Genomic DNA, 21754 nt, shown 5'->3' on the forward strand with positions numbered 1-21754 from the left:
ATTTTCTTCATTTATTCATTTGGTTAATGAACATTTAACCCCCATTACCCCCCATGTATGGGCCTGGAAATTGATCATATAAAGATGAATGTCAAGGTTCCTGCTCTAACATAGCCTTTGTCTCACTTCAGAAAGAAAAAATATAACATTAATAGCCCACAGAGTGGTTGGTTGATGACATAAGAAAGAGATGCACACAGTTACCAAGTAAGGCAAACACTGCCTCAGATAGTCAGAGAAGGCTTCCAAGGAGTAGGCCTTCTAAAAGGTAAGCTTCAACAGGAGAAGGTATTAAAAAATGAGTTTACCAGGTTTAAGAGGATAGTAGATACAGGTCAATAACATATCCAAAGAAATAGAGCATTTGCTGAGGTGGAGGGATGAATAAATACAGAAGCGTAGGGAGTTGACGTGATGGCACACAAGGTAGATTGTGGCTAGCATCTTTAGGATCCTGCATGCCAAACTAAGTAATTTAGCTGAAATATTTTAAGAGGAAAGGTTACATATCACAGCCTTCAAAATTTTCATCTTTTGTTTCAAAATTACTACAATACTTGTGGGCAGACTCAGACTAAATTGTTGCATATGGTTAGCATTTTTAAGGAAATTTCACCAACTCCTCTGCTGCTGGTCCCCTGAGAGTTTATGATTACCCAAAAAAGCAACAAGTGATTTTTGTCATATTATGTATAATTAGTCTCCTTGCAGTGTTTACTTTCCCCAGGCTTACTACAGAAGAAAGAATGACATGTCTGGGTTCTTTTTTAACCATACTTTATATCCATACTATAGAACAGGAAGGTTCAAGGCCAATTTTTTTTCTCTGCCAATTTAAATAATGCATACTATGGTGCATGCATATGTATTTTGAATGTATAATCTGCCTTGAACTTATTGGCAAATTGCTGTTACAAAGAATCTCTGCTCTAAGTTCAACTTTTCCAGCAACCCTTCCCAATTAATCCTTCCTATCTTGAATCTTTCCATTAACCTCAAGTATTAGGTAAATGTTTTACGGATTTCCTTTTTTATTATTTTGTCCCATTTCTGGCTGGTGCTCTAATGCCCCGTTCAAAATACCAACTTCTTAACAGCAATGAGAGGAAACCTGATCCTAAAGAAAACAAAGACTATATGTCACAGATCTTTATGTCCTCAGTACCTAGCTTAAAGCTCAATGTCTGGTAAGCAGTCAATGTATAATACATGGATAGATGGATCCCTGGATCAATAAATAGGAGGATAACAGGGAGAAAGAAAGGGCAAGGGATAAAGGGAAATGTAGCAAGAGAAGGAGAGGAAAAGTAAGGAAAAGGAAGATGAGAACAAAGTAAAACAGGAATGGAAAGTGGAGCAGAAAGAACACAGTTATATCTTTTTTACATCTGTATTTGTCAGGATGCTGAATTCAGATAACAAAGACTCTACTCAATCTAGCTTACATAAAAGGGTAGTTGCTTTGGTCCCATAGCTCCTAATTTTCCTAGGGTATAGCTCAAGATTAAAGTTGCAGGAAGCAGTGCCTGAGGTCACAGAAGCGGAAACAACTATTTCAAGACCCTTTCTCTGCCTCCTGTTCAATCTTGTCCAGGTATCTTGGCTGAGCCTAACTGTGTGAACATTAACCACCTTCCTGTATAGAGAGTATCTCACTCTAAATGTCCACACTCCGGTGATGCTTTTAGGATACAGGTCTACCCCTTCTTAAATTCCTTCATCCACAGAGGAAGAGGAAGCTGTGAAATGGCTGCAAGTTGGGACCCTAGCCCATGAATTGTGATCAAAATAATTACATCTGTTTTAAAAGACATACAGCTTGAAATTATGACACTGTATTCTGGATTACAGAAGTAACTTTATTGTCAAATTATGCTAAGAGATCAGACATTAAATATTAGACTATCATTTAATAAAAGAACAGTTAGATTTCATCATCAGACTTAAAACGGTATTAGCCCATAACAAACTTAGCTAAATCTGAATAATGTCTATCTTCTGCCCCACCAATCTCATGGCATAACATGAAGATCAAAAAAGATGAAATGTGTTAATGCTTACAGTAAGGTCTATGAAACTACAGAAGCCATTATAGCTGTCATTTTTGCTGTTACTAATATTAAATAGATGTTAAGAAATAGAACAAGAAGGGTCAGAGGAACCATGTCTTGCCTTATAATTTCTATCAAAGATTTCCTCCTGACTCTTGATAAAATAAATATAATTCAGTTAATTCCTTAAATAACTGTTCTTCCCAGAACCAATATGCTTTTTCAAGGTCTTTAGCCAAATCTCACACTATGGATAGAGATGCAGACATTCTTATTTTTCTAGTATTTCTCAGCACTAAGGAACTGTGTTCAAAGTTAAATACATGATGGTGTGAGATGATTTATCCAATTAGGCAGAAAACAAGTGGATAATTGAGATTAACATTGAGACCACGTGTTGGTCACAAAGAACATGCTTTAGATGATCTGCAATAGAAGGACAAGTTGACAGCAACGACACTGACCAGAGAGTTCTGACTATAGGGCAGCTGAATGGCCTTGTGAAAGAGGCAAAAGTTAAACTAGACATGGAAAGGTAAGTCCAACTTTGATAGGTAAGGACGGGAATACAGGAATATCCCTGACAAAGAAAATGGAGTAAAAGGCAGAAAGGTAGGATCAAATATTGGGCACAATAGGAAGCAATAAGTAGCTAGAGTATCAGGAACATGAGATAATGGCTAGAAAAACTGAGAAGTAATTGTGGAAACATTCTCAGTGTCAGCATTTTAACTATCTACCTAATCCATGCCATACTTAGCTTTAAAATAGGTAATGAAATTGGAGTTAATTTAGTAAAATAATTATGGTATTTACAACTTTCCTAAATAGGATTATGGCCTCTGAAAATAAGTATACCTGTGTTCTCTACTTACATGTTCATATAATTTCAATAAGTAACACAAAGAATATTCATTAACTGTTTATTTTTAAATATTTCCCGTAAAATTTGTTTATGCTGATTTACATTCTTTTGAAAGGAAAGAACACGTTTATACATTGTCTTTGTCAAGGGCATGCTGAAAACCACCCTTTGCCATAAAAAGATTTTTACTAATGGCATATAATCAAACATGCACTTCATTCGTCATTAAAACTTACTACAAATATTCAACAGCTATGTAGCAAATGCAATGAAAACAATAAAGTTGATTTTAAACTGTAATGCCTGTGATTTGTCTCATAAAATACAGGGAAAATATGCCTGTAAAAGAAATAAGATATGCAAAGAACATTATATTCCCATTTGATTTATAAATGTTTAAAATATAGTTTTTAATATCTGGCACTCATGATGATAACTACATTCTTTTTTTAAATGAAGTTAGTGTCTTAATAAGCTCTGTCGCTTGTTGTCATCATTTTTACAGATAAGTTATATATATATATACTTCTACACAGTGAATAACTAATCCTGGCATATGTAGGCTCATCCATATAAAATAGATACCATCTTACCATTTTTCACCTACAAAGATAATTTTTTTATTTTTTATTTTTCACCTATCTGATTAAAATCATACAATCACAGAATTTCAGAGTAAGAAGAATGGCCCAAGATACCTACTGGAATCTCTGGCCTGGCTCATAAAACAGCACAGTATAAATCAGAGGTCATTTCATATCTGCTGTTGTGATGTTCATAATAAGGAGCTTAAAATAATACTCAATTGGATCTTTCCCCATATTTAACCACTTCAAATTTTTTTAATAAAAAAAAAGAAACACCTATTGCAAGTAAGTATCTAACCTCACAATATAAAAGGTACCTGAACATTATTTAGAGTTTTTTAAATGAGCAGATTAAAGGATATGAGGACTCACGATCTAGACTAAAAATATAATGCATTTATTTCTCTAATTTCAAACAAAAGGAACTAAAATTAGCATTTTTGGATAACACTCTTTTATCTAAGTAGCTCAGAAGAATCAACTGAATTATTCAAATCTAGAAAAGGAAACCACTAGAAAAATAGGTATTTTAATGTTCTTCAGCCTGCAACATATCTAGGAAGAGAGAAATCTGATAATAGATAACCTTCACCTAACAAGCTTATGAGAGATTCTTTCAAAATGAGTCAATCCTGAGTCTCCATGTCAGGTAAGACAGAAGGACACAGAAGGGAAGCTTGCTTTCTTAGATCCACCCCCACCCCAAAAATAAAGAAAACAAGAACAGTGCTGAATAGCCAAAGAATCAATTGTACCTTTCTATTGTCTGATCCCAAGAAGTAAATTTACCTTACCCTGTACACTGTTAATAACAGTTTTACCGATAGAAAATTATTCACCTCTAAATATTAGCTTTTTTGAATATGAAATGAAACGATTTTAGGGAAGAAGTCATGTATGAACTCATGTATGATTTAGCCCACTAACCATACAAATAAAGTGAGCCTTCGGGAAACTGAATTGCTTAAGATCTCACAGCTCTTGAGACAAAGATTAGTCTCAAAACATTTGCATTGAAAACTCCTGGCCCATGGCTTTGATGGCCCAAGACTGTAGGAAACAATCTGCTTTGTTTTAACTTGGTCATCCTTGCTATAGAGTTGGGTGATACAGTAAATGTGTCTGTGCAAGTATGCGTCTGTAGGTTAGACAGGCATTAATGTAGTTAAGACTCAATTTTATACTGATTAATACTCATTCTTAAATGGCCAGTAATCCTTTTTAAGTCTAAAGATCTTCCCCATAAATTAAATTCTGTAATGCCACAGGATTATGTGCAATTGGGTAAGCAAATACCAATCACAGTTTTATCACAAAACTACCAAAATATAAATTACTAAAACAAACTGATAATTCTCCAGTATATCATGCATGCACTAAATCAGAAAGAGTAACAACAGAAAACTTTATACAAAATATAAAGGTGTTAGGTTGAAAAACAGATGCTTATTGAGAATTTTATATTAAAAAAAGAGCCAAGCCATCACTAAAATAGCAACATATGAGATAACCTTAAAAGGGGTAAGCTGGGTTTCAAAATATACATGATGGCAATGTTAGAATTTAACATTACTAAATATAAGTTGCATAAAAAACACCAAAGGTTTATAGCCACATAAATATATGAGGGAAAACTAAAAAATGCATTGTACATTAGTTATCTGGATAATAAATTTAAGATAATTCATTAGCTCTCCTATTTTAAAAACTGTACAATTTTATTTTTTTTTAATGTTTATTTTTAAGAGAGTGAGCAAGCGCACAAGCACGAGCAGAGGTGGGGCAGAAAGAGAGTGAGGCCTAGAATCTGAAGCAGGCTCCAGGCTCTGAGCTGTCAGCACAGACCCTGACGCAGGGCTCAAACCCACAAATCATGAGATCATAACTTGAGCCGAAGTCAGATGCTGAACCAACTGAGCCACCCAGGCACCCCCAAAACTGTGTAATTTTAAAAACACTGGCAAATGAAATTTCATATTTTTTTTTGCAAATGAAGTTTTGGGGCTACACATTACATTAGAAATCACCTCTTATCTTATAGTTTATTATAAAGCCCATTGCTACTGCTTTCTGCATATATTATTTACATAAAAAGAGCTATTTACTAATTCCATAACTCAAAAAGTAAAGTAGTCCCAGTTATTATCAATAGTCAAAACTTCTGTACAATTCCTAAAAGGTAATTTGTATGCTACATTAAACATATAGATCTTTTTATTTAAATTAACGGTACATACCCCCAATTACGCTATTCATCTCAACTTCAACTGCTCATCACCTACAAATAAAGAAGTGGATTTTAGAATAGAGCATAAATCTTGTTTGTTTTTAAGCAGTCAGTTACATGCCGGTACTGTTGGTTTTAGAATAAAATGGTCCAATGAATGGCAAGTAATGCTAAGGAAAGTTTCTGAGTGAATTAAAGGCTCTGATTTTATCATCATACTCTTTAAATTGTGTAGTAAGTTGCCCCATGAGCAAGAAAATTGTCATAGTAAATCTATTAAAAAGCCTAATAGCTAATTTATATCTAAATACCTAGAATAAACAAGAGATACTAATAGTTTTGCTTATTGTATGCATTATAGTAAATATTGACTTTCATATGAAACTAAAAACTCTTCATTTGAAATCAAGGGAAAAATTTCCTAAGATTATAAAAAGCAATAATTAATATTCATTCCTTATAAACTACATAAACATCTCCCTTTTTGCCATCTTTTTAAAAATCAATGCCAAACTTTTTAGATCAGAATTTATTTTAAAAACATGAAATCTAAATTTTAAAGGTTACATAAATTATGCAACAATTAAATTTTTTTTACTTTATTTTTTGTTATGTAATCTCGACACCAAACGTGGGGCTTGAACTCATGAATACAAGAGCAAGAGTCCCATGCTCTTCTGACTGAGCCAGCTAGGCACCCCTACAAAAAAAAATTTTTTTAATGATATGAGGGCTATCAAAGATTTACAAATGCCCCCACTTTTCTTACCTTCAAATCCTGAACACTGAACTTTTCTAAATTCAAACTCGTAAGTGATTTTGAGGATAGTCTGGACTTAACACAAATTTATATTTACATTTCTATGACTTATGTTTTATCTTCAAATTCTCTTTTCTGAGGCCCATATACATGCAGCCAATTGGTTACCTGGCGTCACTATGTGAATGCTCTAAAGGGATGTCAAACTCAACATGTCTGAATACAAACACATGATTTCCTATACCAATTCTCCCTTGAACCTAAAGGGTCAACTTCCAGTGTTGGTAGTGAATGGTACCAACATAATTCACCAGCCAGAGCAGTACAAGTCACACACATCTTTTTTTCTCACCTACTGGAAGAGTAGTCAATCCACCACTAGATCTAGACCATTTTACTTTAGCCACATCTCTGTGGATCTACTCTGTGGATCCCCTCTCTGGAAGGGATCTAGACCAGCTCCCTTCCACCTACCATCATTTTATACCTCCAACGTTCTCACTGCCTTCACCACTGAACCTGCCTATGCTTTTTGCCCCTCTCCATTTCAACCCTCTGACAATGCTTCAGTGTCTTCCCATTAGTCACGGAAAATGATGAAAATTCTATAACAGGCCAACAAATCCCAGTATCATCTAGCTTTTCCCAAACACTCCTAGTATCTTCCACCATGGTCCCTCTGCACTCCAGATAGAATGAAGTGTTATCAGTTCTTGAAATCTGTCATGATCCTGCCGATTTAATGGTTTTTACACATATCGTCTTATCTGGCATATTCTTTCTCTTAACCCATTTCCACCTATTCTTTCCGTAGATTACCATTTAAACTTCATTTTCTAGACATCAGAGGGAGATCTAAGTCAGGTTCTCATAATATACTATTCTCTCACAGGACAACAGTTGCTTCTTCAAAGCACTGATCGCTGATTGTATATGTGATTTATTACTACATCTTTCAATAAAATGTAAACTAAATGACAATGGGATCTATGTTCCATGTCCCTGGTGCCTAACAGAAAGCCTGACATTCCACAGATATTGGTGAGTGAAATTAAAATGAGTAAGTGAATGAAAATGATAGTGTGGGGCATATCTTTTCTATGCTCCATATCAAGGCATGGTGGTATGAATGGAATATAAACATGTTATATTCTTAAGGAAAATATTTAAGATTACTCAGAGCCCCAAAACAAAAGGTCTAGTCTAATAATGATACTTGTAAAGCATTAATTACTTCTTGAAGACTGAAACAAAATTATTTATTCCTCACATGTAATTCAATGAATAAAATTTAGTAGGTATGGAATATGTATAGAGTAAAAGAAGTTTTATTTTATGAGCTTTTCCATTTACAGCACACTTCCAGATAAATGCTTGACTTAACATCCAAAGAAAATCATGTATTGAGTATCTGCTGGTATTATCTTCAGTTATCAGATTAGCAAGTAGGGTAAAGAGATTTCATTCTTGACCTGTGGTTGCATTAATAATAAGCAGAATGAAATCTCCTATCTCCAACTACTCGGTACTTCCTACTCAATTATAGGGCTTTTGCAGTGATCCAGATGATGTGAACTAGGCAAGCTCTCCCAATGACACCATGCTATAACTCCATGATGAGTATGTTGCTTCTACACAAAATTTTCATGATAATGTAGGGAATCTATACTACATCATAATGAAGGAAGCACTCACCCCTCAAAACTCAACTCTACCAACCTGAACGTTCCTAACCTTTCTCCACTTAATTAAGGCTTATCTCTGCATCTCCCACTGCAGTATTTCCTGCACTACATTTTACACTGGTTTAGTGATACTTCTCCTTTAATTAAGCTGTATGTGCCAGAAGCAAGATGGTGTTCATATTTGTACCCCAGCACCTAGTACAGAGCCTGTCTCACAGTGATCACTGAAACCCTGGGAGATGGGGGGGGGAAAGTAGTGAGTGGATGTGTACAATAGTAAATGAATGAAATAGGCTAAGAATAAGCACAGTACTACATGATCCTGTGACTTCTAAATCATCAGAACTTAAAATCCAGTGAGAGAATTTTATTGAAATTTGGTTCTCCAGTTGGCATAATAACCATTAATCAAAATACATCATGTGTTTATCATACAGGAAACCAAAGCTCCTCTTAGTGACAAGGACCTATATAATGTTTATCAGGAAGAAATATTATTTTAAGCAGATAGAAGCAATCAAACACTTATAAAAACTATGACAGAAATTAATAAAAATGGGGAAAATAAAAAATAATATACAATAGGTTTCAATTTTTCAAAATTTTGAGGGATCTTTTAAGTATTTACTGTTGCATATTGAAACACAGGATGAAATATTCCCCTTCTACATAGATATTAAGGGTTCAGGGTTTGTGACTGCATCAAAACTAACTTCTGTATTACTAAGCTCCTTAATGTAAAGAGTTTTCAATTTACCTTAGTATGCATAATCCTTTATACCTGGCTAAAAGTACAAATTGATAATGTTGGCATCATTAAATCTCACGCTATTCACAATAATCATTCAATTCAAACTCTATTCGAAAGACAAGTAGAATGGAAAATAGTAAATCTTTTGTTTCTGAAATGTATACACTCATGGGTCTTCTCAACCACTTTGTTCTTTTGTTAGTTTTGAGAGTTCTAAGACAGCAGATCCTATCGATATGACAGATAGGCCAAGATAAATGAAAACTCAATTTTTCCAAATAACTATGGCCCTTTTTTCCAAGCAAAAATTAAACTCAGAGCAATACTATTCAAAGCAAATGAACATATTTTGTCAAAGCTTCAAGCAACAAGGAAAACAAGTATCTGGTCCTCTATTAGCATAAGCCTGAATCATTAGTGACTGAGGTAATACTGAAAGTGCAATCACATGCTTCTCTGCAGAGATGGGTACTACTGACTAAATAGGAGAATAGAAAAAAAAATGACAAGAACAATATGCTCTTTGTTAGGACTCCACTAACACAATGATCAAGCTTCTTTTGGAGTAACTGATAAAGATTAAATGTCTTTATAAAAATCCAATCAACAATCCATCTGCCTTATGCTCAAGGATATAATTTTTTTAATTTATCTTATATTTTACTAACACCAGGTATCATACCCAGTTTTGTAAGCTCCGTAAAATGACACTTAATGAATTTTATTATCAGATATATCAGCATAAATCCCTATCAAAAATTCCTCGGCCCAGTGTTTGGAATAAAGGCATATTTATGAGTAGTTCTGTATAAGGAGAGAAATTCAGCAAGCTGATAAAGTTTTTCTAAGTCTTATTTAGAGCAATGAAAGATCTTTTAATACCTATCTAATCCTGGTTTTCTTACCAGATGTTAAGATTGCCATCTCACAATCTAAAAACTAGCTGGCAAATTATCATCCAGAAACAAAGAAAGCCTATTAGATACCCCATAGAGCAAAGATTCATATGGAATAGCTGGACAGTGAAGAAATACTGCCAATGCTAATTAAATAAGATGGATTGTCCATATAATTGTCTACTGGATTTCCACCTTTGTTGTGTATTTCACTTCTTGTTCAAATAGGGCATGGGTAATTTTGAGAAAGGTGAATCACTGGGCTCCAATCAAGGAGTCCTAACTCTTCCAGGAACTTTTTTGGGAAAGAAGTGAGCTTTTTCATCTACAAAATTAGAGGGGGGTATGCTAGAGGAATTCAAGTCTCTGCAAGAAAGAAGGATTATGCTTTCTAGGATGATTTTGTCATATTGCTGCTCCGTTAAAAGGTTTATTAGGGAGGTCACTGGAATAAACCCAAAGAAAATGATCTCCAGATCTCAAAAGGTTTCATTTCTCGTGCCATCTACCTTGTCCTCAGTCACTAGAGATATTCCTTAAGTGGTATTATTCCAAAGACAAGTATTTCATGCTGAATTGTACATGCCTAATTCACAAAAGCTGTCTATATAACAGTCAATGTATATAGCTATGAAAGAATATAGAATACATCACAAGATGGGGAAACATTAATAAAGCAGAAGGTTTTTAATCGAGTACTTAAGAGGTTATGGAGAGGCCACGTAGTGAAGTTATGAAGTATGTTTCTAGTCAAGAATGCCATCTACTGACAATAAAATACTCAATATTCACGTGATTTTAGTGAGTGAAGAGTCAACAGTGGATTTCATTCCTGGATCAGTTAAGAATCTGAGAAGTTAAAATAAAAATCCATCAATTCTTGGCATCCCTTTGGGGTTTCTGTGGATATTTAATAGCAGTCATGTTTCAAAATGTTCAGTTTAACCCCTGTATAGCCTTAAAAATGTAATAATTTTGGACAGATTTGCCAGCCAGGCTTGGATAGTTTGAATGCTCCTAGCAGGTGTCCCACTAACAAACTTCTTAGGATGCCAACAGATTTCTATCAAAAGCACTCAAACCACCTCAGAAAAAATAAGGCATTTTTTAAAAGGAGAACCTGTTGGCCAAAGTGAAAAAGCTCTTACATCTTTTACTCAGTTTTTCTTATGACTTTACACTGACAAAGTTATCTCATTTAAAACTTGCTAATGCCCTGGCAGGACTGTTTTGAGAAGTGACGATGATAAGGGCTATGATAAGGGTTCAATTTCAATTACAGCAGAAAATACAACTGAACACAAGAATATTTTGATACCTCATGTTTTCCATCTATTGAACTGGCAAAGATCAATAGATTTACACTGTGTTGTTAACTACATGGGGTAAAAAACATTCACATACCTATCTTTAGTGGGTGAATCTACTGGTACAAATTCTGTAGAGGGTAATTTACCAATGTCTATAAAAAATAAAAAAGGATTTTTTTTTTTACTTGTAAATATCTCCTCTAGAGTTATACAGTCTAGGAATGTATAGTCATTGGGGCACTTGCTACTGGTTTAAGAGTTACTTAAACAGTGAAGATTAAATGAAATAATGCATTTCAAGTATATTCAACAAAATGTGTAGAGTAGTTCATGTCAATGTTATTATTAGATGATGATATGATTAATCATTTTAGGAAACACTACAAACTTTCAGACAAGTGAATGTCTCATTCATTACGGTAAAAAAATATTGATATATATCTAGAAAATAATTATTTAAATGCTTTGGTAAGCCTTGTCAACTGGAGAAATTTCCTAACAATAATTTATAACTTATGTATAATCATCAGTATTAATTCCTTAGGAATGTTTTATTTTGAATTAATAAAGGTTTAAAAGACTAGGAAAACATCCAAAAGTCCTTATAGTCTCAATCAAAATTAATATAGTTTTATTAGGACATAATTGAATAAGTTGAAGCATAGCTTCAAATTTTTCCAGGTTTTTCTTCTCTTTCTATAACTAAATTACATCCTAACCATTATCAACCATTCATTTTAGCTGAATGAGAAAAAGAAAAAAATGTGAAGTGAAAGCACATTCATTTGACATTAACCCAAAATAACCAATTTGCTTCTCATGAGCCTTGGCTGTTGCTGAGGTGCATTTGTTAAATTATAGCAGCAATTTTTCCTCAGGAATCTTCTAATTTTGTTCCAATCACTGGATTCATGTTTATGTATTTCCCTGCACAGATATACTGCTTCCTCAGAGAACTCTTGAGAATAGAAATTCTTTATAAGATGATTGAATATCAAACAGTGAGATGACTAGCCGGTTAGGTTAAAAATATGAAAAGACATTTAAATTTAAACATAAAGGAGATCATCTGAATGACAAATCATGGGTGATGTAGAGGAACTTTTTCCCTTCCTTTTCTCTCAGAACTTCTCCATACCTAAGCAGGAAAGCTTGGTTGCACTATCCTGCTGTTCAGAGCTATGCTGTCCAATAAGATAGCCACTGGCCAGATGTAACTTGAGTGCTTTTTCATGTACCCAACAAAAATTGAAGATGCAGCGCAATCAATGTAAAGTATTTCATTCATGACTGGTTTAATATATAATACGTGTTGATACAATATTTTCTAACACATGGTGTTAAATAAAATGTTACTTGTTTCACTGTACTTTTAACTATGACTTCCAGCAAACCTGAAATCATGTCTTTGGCTTACATATTTCCACTAGGACAGAACTAGAACATATTTATCTATGACATAGTATGTTCTATTTGTTCCTTTGTGTGTACCTGTGTTTTGATGGTTCCAGTAATTAAGTGGGTTTCTAAAGGGGCAGAAGCTGTTTATCTTTACAACCCTATCTTCATTAGACGTGTGAAGACTTGTTGATTCCCATTATGTGGATCCAGATCTTGCCCCTCAAAACAAGGCATTGCCCAACTTGGTGTTAAAGTCAGAATGCTTGAGTTTCTAGCTCCGTTACCTGAACGAATCATTTAAGTCCCAGAGACTTTTTTCTTAGTTATAGAAGGCCTATCTATGTGACCAGCATTAGTGCTGTGAAAATCATTTAAGACACAGACAGATGAGAATTCTTCAAGCCATATACACTATGGCATTTGATGAGGTATTAACATTTAGTTTTAGCTCAACAAACATCTGGAATAACTGGTTCTTTGTAATTCATACTAATTGAAGCAGAAATACCAAGTCTTTGCTGCCAATCACACTGCTGTGTAGGACAGGCAGCAGTTGACTTCTTCAATTATAAGCCATAATTTAGATTATTTCTAGTAATTCTATTTCAAATCAAGTAAATAGAATATGAATCTCTCAAGAAGCTTAATAATTATAATAGCAGCAGAATTAAAAGTAAAGAAACTTTAGATTAAAAACAGATTAAAATTCCATGATGGTGTTTTCCTTATAACAATGATCTCTTTCATAAGTGGAAAAGATCACAGCCACTTTGAGTGTTTTATGTGGCCCTTCCAACCCTGTAACACTGGAATAAATTACTAAGGCTAGCAGGTTCTGTGGACAATTAAATGATGTATTAATTAGCAAAAAAATAAATAAATAACTCCTGGCACATGGTGTTTAATAAATGTTAGCTAAAATAATAACATTTATTATTATAGACAATGAAGATAGTGAACGACATTGATTCTGCTCTCAAGGCATTATCTACACTATTATCTATTAGTTGTATCTAAGGAAGTCTAAAGAGTAATTATTTTCAAGTATCTAGGAAACTTCATGAATCTTACAGGCTTTCTTCCTCATATTTACCCCTTGTAATTACAGCCTTGATCCTCTAAAGGATCCATTCAAGAAGCCTAAGGATTTTCTAAAATTGTTAATATTTATTTATTTTTGAGAGAGAAAGAGCGTGCACACAAGTGGGGGAGGGAAAGAGAGAGGGAGACACAGAATCTGAAGCAGGCTCCAGGCTCTGAGCTGTCAGACAGAGCCTGACACAGGGCTCACTCACGAATTGTGAAATCATGGTATAAGTGGAAGTCAGATGCCTACCCAACTGAGCCACCCACGTTCCCCAGCCTAAGACTTTTTGCAAACTAAGCTATCGTTTACCTAATAGGTTTCATTTAATAAATCTAGTCATAGTGAATTTCAAAAAGCTCTTGAAGAAAAAGTGGTTACCTCTTCTACTAGGCTTAAAGTGAGCCTAAGTACTCTGTTAAATGGATTTCCTCTTAAACCACTTTTTAATAACACACAAACCCATCATCATTACATTCTAACATAATAGTCACTTACTATGATCCTCTAGTTCAGTGACAGAGGTAAGAGATAAATAATAATAATCCATACGGACACTACAGTAGATTCTGCTATCTACTATCAAAATGCAATAGTAAGTTCCCCTTGCAGATAGCTATAAATAAATACATGGCATAGGAAAAATTCAATACATTGGAATGACTGATTGCAAATCTATGAACCCAATCTTATTTAATAACTATTAATTAGATGACAGCAGAAGACAAATCCTGCTTTCAAAAGACTGACACTGCTATTTTTAAATAGGTGCAAATTCGGGGCACCTGGGTGGCTTAGTCGGTTAAGCGTCCAACTTTCACTTAGGTCATGATCTCGCGGTTCATGGGTTCAAGCCCCGCGTCGGGCTCTGTGCTGACTGCCAGCTCAGAGCCTGGAGCCTGTTTCAGTCTGTGACTCCCTCTCTCTCTGACCCTCCCTTGCTCACGCTGTCTCTCTCTCTCTCCTAGAAATAAATAAAACATTAAAAATAAATAAATAAATAAATAGGTGCAAATTCTAGTCATTAATATATATTAAAAGTTGTTATAGGCTATCTTCAAAACTCAGCTATAACCAAGTAAATCAATCAATGCCTCAGTGCCCTAATCTGTAAAATGGAGGTAATTTCAGCTACATTGTAGTTATATTAGAAATATTAGAAATCATGTATATTATCACAATTAATGTTGTATTTTCTTTATTAGCTAGGGCAGGGGTCTGCAAAATTTTCCATAAAGGGCTAAATGATAAGTATTTTTAGCCTTGTGGGCTATAAAATCTGTATCAGCACTGGGCAACTACTGCTATAACACAAAAGCAATCAACAATACATATACAAATGAGAGTGGCTGTGTTCCAATAACGTGTGTTTGTGGACACTGAAATTTGAATGTTATGTAGAAATGCTATTCTCTTGACTTTTTTTTCCAACCATCTAAAAAAATAGGGGCACATGGGTGGCTCAGTTGGATAAGCATTCAGCTCTTGGTTTCAGCTCAGGTCATGATCTCATAGTTGGTGAGTTCGAGCCCTGCGTTGGGCTCTGTGCTGGCAGTGAGGAGCCTGCTTGGAATTCTCTTTTCTCCCTCTCTGCTCCTTCTGCACTCTCTCTCACTCACTCTCTCTCTCAAAATAAATAAATAAACTTAATAAAATAAATAAAAATAAAAACAGTCTCAGTTTGTGAGCAACACATAAGAGCCAGTGAACTAGATGTGACCACAGGTTCAAATTTAGATTGCCCAGCCCTTAGCTAGAGGAGTCTGATCCGAATTTCCGTAAATTGATTGCATCATCAATTGGCCAATTCATTTTTAGAAAAAGAATCACTGTAACAAATTGAAAATGTTTTTCTCTACATACAAAACCATGTAGTTTTATTTACTTAACTTTAAACTGCACTGAACATTTTCGAAAAAAGTAAGTATTTCAGGTATTCCCTGCTTTCCTGAAGTTTGAGTTACCTGCATTAGTAGTTAATGGCTTTTTAATTTTATTTTTTTCTTACAGCTTTTTTAATAAAAGGAAAAATCCTCTTGAGATTCCCTTTGGTTAGCAAAACAGGTACTAACGCAAGTCTATATAAAGCAAAGTGCAGAACTTGAACTTTCAAAAAGTGGGTGATACTCTTCACTTTATGCCATTTCAACTTACAAAAGATTTCACAGGGTTTGTCCAATTTTGGATTGTGGAATAAACCTGTGTCTATTTAAACATCTACCATTTTGTAGACCTTTCAGTGGTTATTTTATCTCCAATGTAAAAATTTCAACAATGGTATTTCAAAGCACTGCAAACAAATTTACTTAGCATGCTTATTAAACATATTGCTTATTTTCCTTACTAAATTAACTGTAGTTTGTGAAACAAACAAATGAATCCAACAACACAAGATGCAAAAACAATTTCAATAAATAGGTCTTCATTTACTATTTAATCTCCTTTCTGCCATTGACTTAAAAACAGCTGCCAGGAAGAGATGCAAACAACATATTTCTCCAGTTACATAATGTTAATTATAATGGAATTACACTACAAATAACATCTTAATCATGTTGGCCACTCTTCTCCATGTTCGTATTACTTACTCACAGACTCCCAATCCATTAAATCTTTGCTGCAGTATTAAGTGGGTGGAAGTGTAAGGGAGAGACAAGATGAATTTGGTTTGGTCAAAAGGTCAAAGGATAATAATTTAGTTAAATAAGTAAAGTGGGGCATAATCTTTTCATCATTTTTATATCTTATGCTTTCCATGCTGAATTATCTGCAAAATGAACATAGCCAGTGAATATCAGGTCAGCTCTGCTAAGAATATCAAGCTGATAGACAACAGCACTGAAGGATGTGCTCTCAAGTTTCATATTAAGTGTTCTCATAACATTAACTTAGAGTTTGGAGATATTTACCAAGCATTCCTAACCTATCCCTATTTTATAACTCATCAATTTATTTACTTCTTAAACTTAATTACAGTGAGAAGCAAAAATACAGAAATGCAAAGATAAATTAGCCACTGAAGTTTACAAATCCATAAGACAGGTTGGTTGGTTTTCTGAGTCATGATATCAACTTAGCACCCAAACAACAAAATAATAACATTACCATGGATGGATACATGTACAAACTGTTAAACATACAGGTGATAATGCATAAATATATATTATAAAGCCAGACTGGGTTCTGTATCCTTAGCTATTTACATAGTTGTGTAATTATAGATACTTTACTTGTCATTCTACGCTTGAGTTTGTCTGTAACATGTGAATAATGATCATAGTTACCACTAAGTGTTAGAAGGATTAAAATAATCAATATGTAAAGTTTTTATATTATCTGACACATAATAAGAACTATGTAAATGTTTATTAAACAAAACAATTGCTAAAATACTTATTGAATAATACTCTATATTTCTATTTTTTGTAATAAGTACATTGAGATTGGTCACTACTATATGGCTCTTTTCAGATCTCTATGACCAAAAAAAAAAAAAAAAAAGTCTAAAGAACTTAAAAGCCCCATCCATGATAAATGTTTGCCAATGATAAAGGTGAAATGGAAATCTAAGGGTTGTTTGCCTCAAATACCACCAACGTCTGACATAATTAATGAAACAAAATTACAGGGCAAGAGGGCACTTATTTCTAAAGCAGCTAATAATGAAGGAGCCTTTAACCAGCAGTGTAGAAAATTTGACTCTTCCATAATCATCCTGAAAATCTGCCACTTCATTAGCACCACTCTGTATGTAAAGTGGTTACTCTTAATCCAGGGCTTTCTTCTCCTCCAAATATCTCTATAACCTACTGTTTCCGAACTTCCAGGTCCTCATAAATAAACTTGATACGATTCTTAAGTGAGTTCCATTCAGTACCGCACCACTTTCCGAATGACCATAGGGAATATGAAGATGTAGAAATGGAAGCCCTAACCGTGAAGAAGTTCACAATCTATCTGGATAAACAAAATAGAACATAAAAAGAAAAAAGTAAGAAGATAAAAACAACATAGAACCGTATAGCAAGGAAGAACTAAAATAGCAAACAAGGGTGCAGCACTTAGTGTCTACAGTGTTTTCACCAGTGTATTATCTGATTTTGTGCCTCAATTGCACCCCAGTCCAGGAAATAATCCCCAATAAATAAACTTTATTATTATATGATTGTACAATAATACTGTACTATTGTATTTATCTGTATTGGCATTACAGGTTACCATACAGATCCTTGGGAAATCTAAATAACTTGGTCCAGATCTTAAAGATAAAGGCAAAGTTACAGTGCAGAATCCAGATCTTCACTGTCACATCTAAAATTTTAAACTATAGCACTATGTTCTCTGAAAGCAGAGACCCACAGGATTCTAGTGGTCTGTCCTGACTTCCCAGAGACAGGATGTGACACAGATCCTGATGAGTGGTCAGAAGTGAGCTGGCTGGGAGCACCTGGCTGGCTCAGTTGTAAGGGTATGCAACTCTTGATCTTGGGGCCATGAGTTCAATCGCCATGCTGGGTGTAGAGATTACTTAAATAAAACTTAAAAAAGAAGAAGTGAGAGGTCAATGAAAATGGGAAATGGTGCCAGCTGAGAGGTACAGAACCAGTGCAGGTCAATGGCTTTGAATGGAGATTTTGGGGCAGGGGTGACCATGAGAGGACTGGGGAGGAGAGGCTGCTGTGTTGACAAGACTAGAAAAGTCATCAGCTAGTATACATTTCCTATTAGCAACACAAAAGATGAGGGTGAAGGACGAGGGTTTCAAAACAACTGCATTGAGCATTAGGAAGCCAAATTTCAACTTCAGTACCTCCAGTCCATGTTGCCATCTCTCTTAAGACTCTAATATGACCTATACACTCAGTCTGACTACCTGGGACCCTGAAACCAAATGCTACCTAATAATAGGCTGACAGGAAGCACTTTAGTAAATCTTAATTTATTAAATACTTATATTAGAAGTATTGTACTAAACATCTCTTCTATTGCTTCTTATTTTATCTTCACAAAAACCACAGCAGGTGTGGTTTGAGGTGTGCAAGACGACTCCTACATTCAAAGACTTGCTAGAAACACTCACAGGACTCAGTATCTAAGCTGTACTTATGGTTAAAGAATTGTTACAACTGTGTGTTAATAATACACAAATGAATAAGGGAAAAAAAATTGAAAGGAATCCATTTGCAAATTTCTTTGTGACACGCCCCCCCCTCCCCCCCGCCCTGCCTCATGTGGTGGTCTTGTCCCAGCATGGAAAATGCATCAACATGTTTACAATATTTCCATCCAGGGAAGCCTATTAAAGACTCAGTGCCAGTGTCTGTTTGTTGGAGGGCTGGCTCATTAGATATTCTATGCCTGGAATTATCAAAATTCCAGATTATAAGAAAGGAGGTGTTGAGCACAAAACACGTTATTTGTATTAACAGTCCAGGCATAGTGAACAACTCTTACCAATTTGAAGAAATATTATGTTAGTACCAGATAAGGGCCAATCTCACCAGCACAACTCCTAGTGTCAGGACTGCTGTATCAACTCTTTCCTGCACAGGGAGCAACTGCTACCAACAAAGATGAAGTAACCCTGGCACAGAGACATTCAATAACTCATCTAGGATTCTAGAACTTGTAAGTGCCAATGTATGTTAGCTTGATGGCTCCTTAAAATACATGGAGAATAGGACTTGTCAAGCGACTTAGTTTTAGAAGAGATCCCAAGAAAAAGAAGGTATAGGGGTGAAAGAGAGGTGGCTAGGAAGCAGGGAAAATGTAAGGAAGAAAAACTTATCCAAGAGTGTTTGTTTGTGTTTGTTTTCAGTTATTTATTTATTTAATTAAAGATTGTATTTTTAAGTGATCTCTACATCCAATATGGGAGCTTGAGATTACAACCCCCAAGGTCAAGAGTCATAAGCTCTACACACTGGGCCACCCAGGTGCCCCAAGAGTGTTTTATTGATTCTGTTACCACCATGGGCAGGTGGGGACCAATCCCACTATAGCAACAGAGTGAAATAAACTTCAAAGGTGTCCATTCAAAATACTGAAAAGGATACTATTTATGTACTGATTCTCCATTCCCTATTGGTCAAGCTTCTCAGGAAGCTTCCAATATTTGAGAGATCTTATGGAAGAAAGTAAGAAGCTTTCTTGTGGTTTTGCAGCAAGGATAGGAGCTGGATTTTATATATATAGAATGCAAGAGAGGGCATAAAATGTGTAAATGCGGTCTCTATTAGCTCTCTGGCAATGTAAATTTCCCAAGATATATCTGGGTCATCATGGTTTACTTCTGTCAGAGTCCTTTATAATGGTTTAGAATTCAAGAAGCAGCTTTCAGGAATTAAAGAAACAAATAATGTGGACCACATGACAATTTTAACTCCAGTTTCCATTTGTCGTAGAAGAGGATAGAGTAAAAATTCATCTCAAAAAATCCAGGCATATCAGCTTTTTTTTATAATGGAAGAATATTTAAGGCTAACAGTGGTAGATCAAGTTTTACAAAAAGCCTGACTCTGGTTCAATCATGGTTCTTTCAAATACCCAAGTTTCTATTAACCATCCTATTAACTATAGATATAATATACATAATTGTGAGACATATATGTCTGTTGTTTAAGCCATCTAGTATAAGCTATTTTGTTATGGCAGCCCATATGCAATAGTATACTGGAGGAAGGAAACATTTTAAATGACAGTAGAAAAAAAGATATGAGTATCTGTATTTGTCCAAAACCAAGTAGCAAAACATTGATCAACTCAATTAAATGACTTCTTGAGCATGGGAAAAAAAAAAAAAAAAGTTTCCTGGTATCTAAAATAACATGGATGCACTGTGTGAAATAAGTTAGGTGTAATAAAAAAAGTTATCCCAGAGAAATAAACAGAGGCATGCTATGAATTTGGTAAACAAAGTCCATTAACTATAAGGTCTATATTTCTCAAAAATGCCATCTTTTATTTGGGAATATCCTCCTCAAACCAACCACAAAAAAATGTTTAAATCAGGCTGAAATGTGAATAATGATTATGAGTTCTAAGTAAATAAAAAAAAAACTGATATAAAATACTTTGTCAAATTAAAACAAAGCAAAGCCATCTTTTTGTTATCCTTTATTTTTGATATAGGCCAAAATTGAAGAATCCTCCAAAGAACCATGCTTTAAAACATAGGGAACAGGAACTTTATAGCTCTAGAAGAGGCAGTTGAAGAAATAATTCAGGGGTGCCCGGGTGGCTCAGTCAGTTAAGCATCTGACTTCGACTCAGGTCATGATCTCACAGTTAATGGGTTCGAGCCCCGTGTCAGGCTCTGTGCTGACAGCTAGCTCAGAGCCTGGAGCCTCGTTCAGATTCTATATCTCCCTCTCTCTCTGACCCTCCCCTGCTCATGCTGTCTCTTTCTCTCTTTCTCTCTCTCTCTCTCAGAAATAAATAAAACATTAAAAATTTAAAAAAAAAAAAAGAAAAAAGAAAGAATTCAACAGGTTCCTGGAGGCCTGTAAATAATATACAGGAAAATAATGCAATGGCCTCGAAGATTCACCATAACCCAAATAGTAGATTTTGGCAAAGCCAAGCCAAATGACATTTTTCAGTAATAGGTGAAAAAGGCATACAAGAAAAAAAGAAAATTTAAGTAAATGAAGTAAAGTCCGGGTCACTGACAGAATATCTGACTGGTTCATGTACATTTCTAGAAGTTTTTGATGTGACTGGGGTATGAAAATTCAAAATTAACTCACACATATATGTATTTTTGGAGCCCTACAAAAATGTATCAAGCTATAGCCAAGAGAGATGAAGGCCCAAAATTAGGAACTGGTTAAAATATATATCACCAACTCTCTTCCTTCAGAGCTACTGTTAACATCAAGCTAGACATATAGAGATTAACACTGTGCCAACTCACCATCTCTGTGCATCTATGTATTTATAGAAGATTAAATCTGTCTCATAGATACGTGCTGAGAATTAGCTCTCTAGTATCTGCAAGCCCTTTGTAAACCTAGGTGGAAGTTAAGCCCAAAGTCTTATCATTTCTTTAAACATTTAACACCTTCAACTCTAGCATTCTCTTAAACAGATGCTCCTCACATCTCACATGTCAAAGCACAGCTTCCCACAATCCCTA

At 34.8% G+C, this 21754-nt stretch overlaps 1 protein-coding gene across 6 annotated transcripts in view; it reads right to left on the minus strand.

Annotated features, from left to right (window-relative positions):
- CNTN4 (contactin 4) overlaps positions 1-21754 on the minus strand; it is a 902287-nt gene that overhangs the window by 762256 nt on the left and 118277 nt on the right. Inside the window, exon 3 of one of the 6 annotated variants that reach the window (XM_077772905.1) lies at positions 5741-5781. The exons of the other annotated variants lie outside the window; for them this stretch is intronic. The gene's annotated coding sequence lies outside the window, so the exon portion shown is untranslated. The remainder of the gene's footprint in view (positions 1-5740; positions 5782-21754) is intronic. 6 annotated transcript variants of the gene reach the window in all.

The sequence above is a fragment of the Crocuta crocuta genome, unplaced genomic scaffold (genome assembly GCF_008692635.1).
Source record: "Crocuta crocuta isolate KB4526 unplaced genomic scaffold, BGI_CrCroc_1.0 scaffold489, whole genome shotgun sequence".
NCBI lineage: Eukaryota > Metazoa > Chordata > Mammalia > Carnivora > Hyaenidae > Crocuta > Crocuta crocuta.